General features: G+C 37.4%; 1 non-coding gene across 1 annotated transcript; it reads left to right on the top strand.

Moving 5' to 3' along the window:
- Nucleotides 1-2,860: 2,860 nt before the first annotated feature.
- On the top strand, nt 2,861-2,990 carry LOC115031214 (small nucleolar RNA SNORA17). Its single transcript, XR_003836833.1, has one exon. It is a non-coding gene; the product is annotated as a small nucleolar RNA SNORA17 (small nucleolar RNA).
- Nucleotides 2,991-11,495: the final 8,505 nt, after the last annotated feature.

Below are 11,495 nucleotides of genomic sequence, written 5' to 3'. Positions count from 1 at the left end.
GATAATATTTAAACTAAATGAACTTGATGTCAGCCTGAGAAGTTTGGCCAACCAGGATACACAGAGATTCTGCTCAGAAATAAATAAAAGAAAGAAACAAGCAAAGGAAGAAATAAAGAAAGAAAAGAAAGTTTGACATCTGACATCTTGTCTTTCTCCTTGAATCTTGCTGACATGCTGTGAATAATAAAATTTTTAGTAAATTGTTATCATATACATGAGTGTATCTTCCTGCAGAAAAACACAGAATACTAAGAAGGAAATATCGTTATGAATTTAGGATAACTGTGAATAATTGGTAATAAGTAGGGATTGTCTCACAATCCAGCAATTTCACTTCTAGAAATATACTTGCAAATTGAAAGCAAAAAGTAGGAATGCTAATGTACATGTAAGCATTAGGAAAAGTAAGCAGAGGGCGAGAATAGCCGGATGACCTTTTTAAGGCCTATTCAGTCCTAAAAAGCAAAGAACTCTTGATTGTTGCTGTAACATGTACAAACCTGTTAACAGTAGGGTGTATAGTTACAAATAAGGCAAGCCCAAAAAGATACATACCAGTATACCTACAACACATACCAAAATAGATTAATTCATAAAAATAGATAAATAGCATCAGTTACCAGAAGCTGAGGGAATGGACAGGCATTCTCTAATGGGTATGTAGCATACACTTCTGGAAGTATATAATGAAGAAGTTTGCACAGAACTGTGATTGTACCTAGTACCTGAATCATCTAATTCTCTCTCTCTCTCTCTCTCTCTCTCTCTCTCTCTCTCTCTCTCTCTCTCTCTCTCTCTCTCTGTGTGTGTGTGTGTATGTACACATATATATGCACACCAACAAAAGTCTCCTCAGATTTTTTTTATTTTATTTATTTATTTATTTATTTTTGGTTTTTCGAGACAGGGTTTCTCTGTGTAGCCCTGGCTGTCCTGGAACTCACTTTGTAGACCAGGCTGGCCTCGAACTCAGAAATCCACCTGCCTCTGCCTCCCGAGTGCTGGGATTAAAGGCGTGCGCCACCACGCCCGGCTCAGATTTTTTAAAAAAGTATGTCTGGAAGTAATTGCATTAACTATTTCCCAAATAAACACAATTATTTATTTAGCAGTACATAGGACTGTTAGTTGGAAATGTCTTTCATATTATGCTTGTTTCCTCAGAAACTGTATGCCAGTTGTGAGAAGTTGAGAGAGAGAGAGAGAGAGAGAGAGAGAATGTTTACATTTTCATAGTTTCTGCTGTATTTTTAGCCTGGCCATATACAAGCTGTGTTTTGAGAAAATCCCCAGACATACCATGAAGGATTAAAGATTCACCTATCCTCAGAAAATGTGTCAGTGATTTGGAAGTTTATATTTAAAAATAGTCTGGGAGCCACTGGTGAAAATGCTGGCAAAGAGGAGAGGCATGTGAAATAGAAGAACCACCCATGCTGGCTTTCTCTATGTTTAATATACTAACACATATTCATACTGTGTACATTCCTGGGTTTATTTAAGCTGCACTCGGCAATTCTGCCCAATTTAAACATTTTGAAACAATCTGAAACAGATGCTGTCACTCCTCATTCTCCTTTAGTGACACCAAAGGAGCCACCAAATATCAAGGAGACAAATAGTGCCCAGTCTGAGACCACCCCCCCCCTTGTGGGTAGGTGAAAAAGAACGTGTTAGCAAGGTTTATTTTAGTCCTACCTCTCTGAACACTAAGTACAGGTTTGTATCTTTCTCCTCCTCCTACTTCCTTTCTTCATTATCTGTTTGCCGAAAGGGAGACAGCAAATTAAAATGAGACAAGTTGGGAACAGATGGCTGTGTTGGACACAGTCACCTTAAAGAACTTGTTTAACTGCCAGTTTGTTTCATTTTCATAAGGCAGAATACACAAAGGTCACTTTAGCTCTGTGAAGGCTGTGCTTTCAAGTCCATCGGAAAGTATTCATTGGAGTTCAGGAAGTATAGTCCTTTCTTTAAATATAGACCAAAAAAGCTACAAAACAGGAAATGTTTTTTTTAAAGCATTTGTCCCCTGATCAGTAGGAGTCCACTCATTGTGGAGAACAACGTGACAAGAATCACCATGTCTTGTCATAAATACTGCTTTGGTGAGCCAGACACATTGAATTCAAAGGGAGATAAATGGTAGGAGATGTAGCAACATAAACAGACAGAAGAAGAATGACTAGGAAGCAAACCTGGAAAAGCTTTGGGAAGATGCGGATCCCAGCATTTGATAGGAAGGTTGGGATGTTTGTCACAGGACATCTGTGCAACTGGTATCGTGCTTTCAGTTTACAGGTTAGCTCAGGGCTGCGTACAGAGACCCAGTAGCATAGCCAAGAAATCATTCCTTCAGGGGGTAGAATCAGAAGGAGGAATGCAGGGGCAGTGGGCAGGAAATCACGTCTCAGAATGCACACAAAAGAATATGCCGTAGGCAGGGATTAGGTGAAAAGTATATAATTTTATTGAGAGTCTCCCAGCTAAAACCACCTGTGGTGGCTTGTGAATTTAGGTGATATGTGCTCCTGTATCTCCTCTTTCGCCACATTTGAGAAGATAATTATAGTAATAGCAGTTGTCCAGGAAGGATCATGTTCATTCAAAACTGCATCAAATAATCTTATGATAGGCCCCTGTGTGCCGTTAAGTAGTAACAATAGCAGCATAGATGTAGCTTTGACTTCAGTCCTTAACCCACAGTATTTGTTTATGAGAATTATTCCATGTTTTTGTTACTTCTTCTTATAATTCATAACTACCTTTACTATTTTCTACTTATAAATAACACTGAGAAACAGACTAGAACCTGTGTCAGAGAAGAGCTGTTGTCTCTATAATGAATGCACTTCAACCTGCCCCTTTACATTGCAACTGGGGCCTGTATGTCACATGGGCATCAGTAGGTGCTAAAGAGGAGAGAAGTCATGTTTACACTCAGTGTTCTGACCTATGAATATCTGAATGCTCAGTAGCTTAACATCCACTGAGAACAGCAAGCCTGAGCTGACCACCAGTCCAGCACCATGCAGGTGGTGTTCCCTGCAGGCCCCAAGAGCTCCCAGGAATGGGAGCAAGCTACAGACTAGAAGAATTCCTCCTGGAACTGAGGGCACTAGGTAGAAATGAACCTGGGACAGACAATTCACTGCAATAAATATTTACACACAAGAAATGTAGAGAAAAGATATACTGTGGGATCTACTATGATACTACACTACATTTTTTTTCTCTGTTGGGGGTGGGTACTAGGAGAGGGCAAGATGAGTGGGATTTGAGGTGCATGATGAGAAATGCACAGAGAACCAGTTAAAAGTTAAAAAAAGAAAGAGAAAAAAATTCACCAACCCCTACCGCCCTCCCCCGCCCCCCCCCCCCAATGCTTGAGATTGATAATATGATTCAAGGGGCTAGGAGAAATTCGATCAGGAATTCAAGGCAAGAAACCTGGGAGCAGGACGTGAAACAGAGGCCATGGAGGAGAACTGTTTATTGGCTTACTCCTCATAGGTTGATCAGCAATTCTGGGATGGACCCAGAACCACTTTCCTAGAGATGTCACTACCAGAAGTAGGCACTCCCACAGCAATCATCAATCAAGACAGTTCCCACAGGCTTGCCCCCAGTCCAGTCTGGTAGGGATATTTTCTGTCCTTGTTCATGATGTATATAGCTCTCACTCTATTATTGGGTGCATATGGTTTTATGGACCTAATCATATGCATATGATTGATATGCCGTCTTGGTTAATTTTTCCTTTGATCTCCAGGAAATCATACACAAAAACATGGTCGTATTTCTAAGAGGTAGTTGTCTTGAGATGCATTTTGTATTGTTTTAATATATTCACATCAGCTATCAATTCTTCTCAGTTGTATAATGTAGATTTTCTTATCCTTACACTTTAACCTCCTGACATCACATTTTTATAATAAGCAAATTATGTATAAACAACCCATCATTGAGACTTGGCTTTGTTATTTATTTTAAACCAGCAGCACAATCTCTACTTTTAAATTGGAATATTAGGTCTATTTTCCTTCAATAGCATAATTAACACTAAGCATGTAATTATTCAGATTTGCTTTAGACGAATAATTGCAAAGGTTAATTCTGATGACATCCTTCTTATACGTAGTGTTTGTACTTTATGAAAAATTATAGCTTTGCCAATACAGGACTCTGTCAACCTCCTTTTGCTTGTTTTGCTACTACAAACCTATAATTTAAGGGTTTTATATCTATGTATGTCATAGTCTTCACAACCCACATATATAATCCATACATCCTTTATGGTTTTAGGCTCCTCAGTTTTACCTGCAGTTGACTGAGCTCTAATAATCATAAGGTTAAAATGTGAAAATGTGTCTATTGATTGAGGTTTTGAATCAACTTCATGTAAATTGATGGGATTGTTCATAAGGATCTGGGGGGACATGGTATTCCCAAATGACTCTAGCTTGTGTCAAATTGATGAAAAACTACCCAGCATAATAGGTTTTTTTCTAGATTCTTCATATGTTCAGCATCATTTAATTTAAATCCTTCACAACAGACACACAACACACACACACACACACATACACACACACACACACACACCAATTTAAAATTCAGTCTTTGATACTATTTGAGTCATCTTAAGCATTTTTTTCTGTTAACTACTTTTGCTTTTATCTGTGAGTCCAGTTTTCCTTTATTCATTTCACAATGATAGTACTTTGTTAACATTCACACACTGTCAATCATGTACAATTATGGGCCATAGCATCCTTTTGCAGGTTAGTGTTTTCCTGGGAGGATTTAAGCAAATGCCCATTCACTCCAGTCAGCACACTGGTTAGAAACTTAACCAACAACTCTACCCAGGTCTAGCTTAGTGAACCAGTGAATTTACTTGAGCCGTTTTTCTACACTGTTGTTGGAAGTTTCCTTTCAGAAGTATGGGTCACTCAAAGGTAACTGCCTCAACAATAGCCCACTCCAACATTGGTGGTAACCTATGAAGTCTGCATCCTCTATTTCTCTGTACATCTTTGAAGCTGTTCTCGGTCTGACTCATCTCAGCCACTGTGTACTCACTGCATCTTTCAAGACGTTGAAGAGGAGCCTTAAGAGTCTTGTACCTTCCAAGCTTCCTGACATTAACAAGTTTCAGTAACCTTCCAAGACCTGTGCATCTCCTTCTCCTTCTAGGAGAGAATGGTTAAATTGTCTTGAACTTGTGTGGTTTTCATTCTATAATTTTCTAGACAGGGACTTACTTTGGCTTTCATCTTAGGATGAACGTTTAGTCCTGAGGATATTAACATTATTTCCGTGTCATAGTCCTTCTGAGGTTTCAATTAAGTATCCTCATTAGAAAGATTTAAATATCAATTCTGACAACATTATGGTGTGCAGGAAATCTTCGCAGCTTAGCATTTTAGAGTGCAAACTGATTTGCTCCTATGTGTTCATTAGACATTCTCCTATGCATGCATAGTTTGATTTATTCATGAATGTGAGAGAAATTTCATGGAGTTTTGGGGCTTGCCTATTTTTAAAGAGACAGTCCTCTTAATTTCTAGTTGTCTGGGAGTGTTGGACATTGAATTTAAAGTTTTAAATTGTTACAACTATGAGTTTCTGCTTTAGTTTTGTTCCTTGCATAATACAATTTAATTTTTAAATGATAGAAATGAGAGTTAATATCAGATTCATCTAAATAACATTTATTGCAAGGTGCCAAAATAATACTGAGCATGTAAGTAAAAGCACTCATCTAAGAATGATTCTTATTTAGTCCAAAGATGACTTATTTCAAAGAGCAGACTACAGCATTGAAAAGAAAACAGAATATCTAAAACAATCCTGAATAATGAAATAACTGCTGCAGTTATTGCCATCCCATATTTCAAGTAGTATTACAGAGCTTTCATAATAAACAGCATGTTGCTGACACTAAAACAGATATATTGATCAATAGAATCAAGTTGAAAATGCTGACAAAATTCCACCATCTAAACACAACAGGTTTTTTTGTTTGGTTGGCTGGGTTTTGTTGTTTGTTTGTTTGTTTGTTTTGACAAAGAAGTCAAAATTATATACTGGAGAAAAGACATCATATTCAAACAATGTTTCTGGTCAAACTGGATAGGAGTGTGTAGAATAATTAAAACAGGCCCTTGTCTATCTATTGGCACAATCCTCAATTCTAAATGCATCAAAGAACTCAGCATAAGACCAGGTACTCTGAATCTAATAGAAGAGAAAGTGGAGGAATAGGCTTGAATTTATAGGCACAGGGAAGAGCTTTCTGTGCAAGACATAGAAAGCATAGGCCTTAAGATAAACAGTTAAAAACTGGAATTTCATGAAACTCAAATGCTTAAATGGCAAAGGACATTGTCATTTGGACAAAGTTGCTCCCTAATAAATTAAAAAGGATCTTTACCAATTACACATCTGATATAGGGTTAGTATATCGAATATATAAAGAATTAAAAATACTAATAAATATCAAGAAAACAAACAACTTAATTAAAAATTAGGTACATAGAGTCCATAAAGATAAAACATAGATGACTGAGAAAAAGTTTTTAAAATGTTCAACTTCTTACTCATCTGGGAAGTGAAAATAAAAATTACTTTGGGATTTCAAGTTACCAAAGTCAGAGTGGCAATTTCAATAAAACAAATGACAAAATATACTGGCAAGAATATGGAATAAAGAGGAACTTTAATCTAGAAACATGGCTACTCTGGCAAGTGATCATATCCAAAGGCTTAGGTTTGTGGTTTGTGTGGTCCAGCTGGAATACACTTAGAACATACCTTTAATCACTCTGGCTAGAATACAGACAGTCCCTTTACCAAACAAGGTAAAGTTAGTTCATAGAAATAGCCATCTATGTTTGAAAGTGACATCTAATTGTGGGGTAGACAATGTAACAAATCAGAGAAAATTTTGACAGAATGAGTCAGAAATAAGATAGGCCAATGTCTCATGAAAACAGACAGAAAAGTAAAGCAACTTAAGAGAGCAGGAAAGAGAGAGAGAGAGAGAGAGAGAGAGAGAGAGAGAGAGAGAGAGAGAGAGAGAGAGAGAAGAATAAGGAGGAGGAGGAAGAGAGAGACAGAGACAGAGAAGAAAGAAGAGAGAAGGCAGTTTTACAGGGACAATTTTACAGAGACACAGCTGAAGACAGAAGGAGCTAGAGAATAAGAAGGAGCCAGAAGGTTAGAAGAAATGACCAGAGTTTGTTTGAAGTCAAGCAGAGCAATTCAATGAGAAGACAAGAGAAGCTAGATTGAATCAGACAGTTTGGGGAAGAGTTTGAGCCAGAATAGCTGAGTTGAACCAGCCAGCTAGAGTTCAGAAAGAACTAGAAGTGGGCAAGCTACTCAGCTGCAAACCTTTGGAACAACAGTTACTTCTGGTGAATAAAAGTTACATTTATAGTGGGTAAACAAATTGTTTGTTCATTGCTTGTGGAAGTGTAAACTTGCAAAGACATCATGTAAATCAAAATGCTGATTCCCCAGGAAGCTGAATATTAATATACCTACATCAGATACACTATTCTTAGGCATGTACACAAAGGATTTAACATTCTACTACAGAGAGAATTGTGCATCCATGTTCATTGTTGCTCTATTTATAATAATCAGATTTGGAAACAGCCTACATGTCCAACTGATGAATTGATAATAAAATTGCTAGGTAGGAATCTTTATAGATTGATCAGTGCTAAATAGTAAATGAGGGGCCATTGACATAATTCATAAAGCAACTGATTTAAAAACAGATACATTTGACCTAAAATGTTGCAAGGACTTAAAGGTATGATTCCTAACTGCCTGATGTCACCCAGTAAAGAATGCTTACTGGCAACAGTTAATTCTTTTCCTTCTCCTACATCTCAAGAACAATCATACAAGTGTTCTTTTGTTGTGGATTTCGTGATTCAGGTCTATCTGAGAGATCAAAGGATAAAGGTGGCTACGTTCTCATCCAACAAAACTTCAGAATCTGATGGACACTCATAGAAAGAGAATCCAAGAAGAGGCTAACGGAATCATGGAGCAGGCCATATTCATTTAACAAAGTGAAAATCTGGACTGTAGGGGCTGGATCTGTCCTCTAGCCAGGGAGCAATGGAAACAAAGTGCAACCCAAGTGTCCTTCCTTAGCTAAGTCCTCAGACACATTACACCCAGCTCAATGAAGGTGGTCTCATTCCTTTTTTGCCTTGAAGGGTATCCATCCCTCAGACTGCCTCAAATTATTAAAACTCACTAACCCTCCACATACACAGTCACCACTTACTTACCTTTGTAGAGTCACTTAATTTCCAAGGATGATATATCATTCTCTAGGCACCTCTTTTCTAAATTTAGAATTTTACGGGAGCAATATTTCTTTAACCCAGAAAGCATACATTACAAATTATCCAATTACATCATTTTTAAACAGCCATCGAGTTAAATATAGATCACTAATGACCTCTAGTGGAGAAACTTGTTGGACTCCCTCAAACTGCAAAGATTGAAATGGTGTCAAGATGAAGTTTTATTACTGATAGACAAACACTTTTTATTAATATAAAGGGAAGCAAACATAATGACCATCTAATATTTCCTCTGATTTTTTTCTAAAATGGATCATTTATAAAAATAAGATATGGAAACACCATCTCAGGTTCAATTCAATATTACTGTTTAATTTTAAGTAGTGATGTTTATCATTTCACTCTTGGTAAAATATGTCAAAAATGATATAACTTATGAGCATAAATTGAGAATACTTAATCAATATTCAGAATTCAATTATATTTATGTATATTTTCAGATTAACCTGTGAAATTTAAGAGAGACCAGAGCAGTGATCATTTGTTTTCTAAACAAGTGCTTCCAGGGACTGGAGAGATGGTTCAGTGGTTAAGACTGCTGACTATTCTCCCAGAGGAATGGGGTTCAATTCCCAGCACTCACAAGGTAGCTCACAACTGCCTGTAACTCCAGGTCTAGGGGATACAACACCCTCACACAGACATGCAGGCAGGCAAAATACTAATGCACATAAAATAAATGTTTCCACTTTAGGAGGTTGATAGAGAAAGTGGGGAGAATCTATAATACTATTCAGTACACTCTAATACATAAGCAAGAAAACTTCAGGGTTTCAATTCTTATTGATTTTAGAAAATAGCTGTACCTTTTGCATGTATAAACCTATAAATATTGACTCTTCCTAGAATGCCCAGTGAAATAATTTTATGATTCATATTTTAACATTTTATAAAAACATGGTAGTTTGGCTTATGGCATAAAGCCACATCAGTGATGTATTTGACAGCTTAGTATTAATTTCATCCAATTTATACTTTCTAAAAGGTCATTTTGCAGTATCTTTTCATTTCTCATTACCTCCATCCACCGCAATAGGATTTCTTTTCAAGTTTATTTTCAGTGAAGTAAAAGCCTCTATCAAATACATGGAGAAACTAAACCTTCAAATTTATCCATGTGTGTCCATGCATATGCAATCATATCTTGCAAAATTTAATTTTAACTATTATTGCGAGCTTTTGTGTCCCCCCTGGTAAGAACACGCTCAGGGCAACCGGAATCTTCTGCAGCACAAGCTTTATTGCTTACCCCATCAGGAGCCAGTGGCGAAGAGAGCCAGAGAGGGAGCCAGAGAGAGCGAGAGATGGCGGAGCCCTCTCCCTTTTATGGAGGACTGTCCTCCGCCTCAGACGTGTCACTCCCTGATTGGCTGCAGCCCATCAGCCGGAGTTGTCGTCACGGGAAAGGCAGAGCACATGGCATGGAAAGCTACCCCGGCACATGCGCAGCTTGCTTGTTTACTACTTAGAACACGGGTGTCAGTGCCATCAGCACCATCTTGTAATGGCGAATGTGAAGGCGGCTCCTTACAATTTATAAACCACAGTTAATTATAAGCGTGCACATGAATAAAGCAGTACTCTGTTTGAAAATCCTACTTTTATGATGTCAATAGCAACATAAACTCTCACTGAAATAATATTGACATGTTTTGAAAGGGATTATTGGCAATAAAATAAACATTTTAATAATTTCATACACGAGTATAATGAACTTTGATCAAATATATTTTCTTATTCCCTTTCTTCTAGTTACTCTCCTGAGCTCCACCCACTTTCACTATGGGATCATGGCTCAAGAGGAATATAGGCCAGGGGGGCCAGGACAGAATATAGATTTTAGTAAGTAATAATTCAGGAATATTGAAGAGGAGAGTATGCTAGCCCAGCCGTATGGAGGTTTGAGAGTTATCTCCACCATTGAGCTGCTTAGGGAATATTAAATATAAGGCTACAGGTGTGTCTTTCATCCAAGAATCCACAACATTGTGGCAGTAGAACAGATTAACTCACTACTGCTACAATCCCCTTTTTATTCTCCTTTTTAAAACTCAAAGTCCATTTAGTCCTGTAGTGTGCATGTGGATGTGGGTTATTTAAGACGAAGAAAAGGGAAGACATAGCGCTGACAGACACTAGATGTCTAAAAATGCTTCTGCTGCTGTTCTTAGGTCATATCTAATTAACTGCCTTTGAGGGTCACTTGTTTACACTGCCTAGGAGTGAAGGAATTGGGGCTGGTGAGATGGTTCAGTGAGTAAGAGCACTGACTGCTCTTCTGAAGGTCCTGAGTTCAAATCCCAGCAAACACATGGTGGTTCACAACCACCCATAATGAGATCTGACACCCTCTTCTGGTGCATCTGGAGCAAGTGGGGCCTTCCAGAGCAAGCAGAGGTCCTAAAAATTCAATCCCCAACAACTACATGAAGGCTCACAATCAGTTACAGTGTACCCATATACATAAAATAAATAACTAAATAAATCTTTTTTTAAAGGAGTGAAGGAATACTTCAGCTCTTCTTGTCATTTTTGCTGTATGGGAGAAGAGACAAATCATTTCTACGAAGACTTTGTTTGCAAAATAGATAAAACAACAACAACAACAACACAAACCCTGGTAAAGCCCCATAGAACCTTTTCAGTTTCTGGACTTATTTCAATCTAAATGCTTTATTTATCAAGAAAACAATCATTTATGTACTTAGTTTTCCTAAGATGTTAGCATAACAAAGGAATAGATGAAATTAACAAACTGAATTTAAACTACATTAGTCAGAGCAAATTACGGCAATACTGATGTTCTGAATTTCCCCACAAAGGTGTTAAATTGTCAAGTTGTAACATTACTTAACTGACAATTAGAACCAGAGTACACAAATCTGTTAGTGTTCCATTTATTGTATGATTATAACTGCTACAGAAATTAAAGTACTATATTAAATAGTTACCTTGGTAAGAGGCTAACCTTTATTCAGTAGCATATATATGTTTAAAAGTAAGGAAAATTCATGTTAGTAACCTAGAGCCCCTTAAATATCTTCTATATATTAATGAAAGATTACTTATAATGAGTAAATGCTTTCCTGTTACCTA

The sequence above is a fragment of the Mus caroli genome, unplaced genomic scaffold (genome assembly GCF_978045245.1).
Source record: "Mus caroli unplaced genomic scaffold, Mus_caroli_1 scaffold_4, whole genome shotgun sequence".
NCBI classification, from domain to species: domain Eukaryota; kingdom Metazoa; phylum Chordata; class Mammalia; order Rodentia; family Muridae; genus Mus; species Mus caroli.
This window is presented reverse-complemented; position numbering and strand designations above follow the sequence as displayed.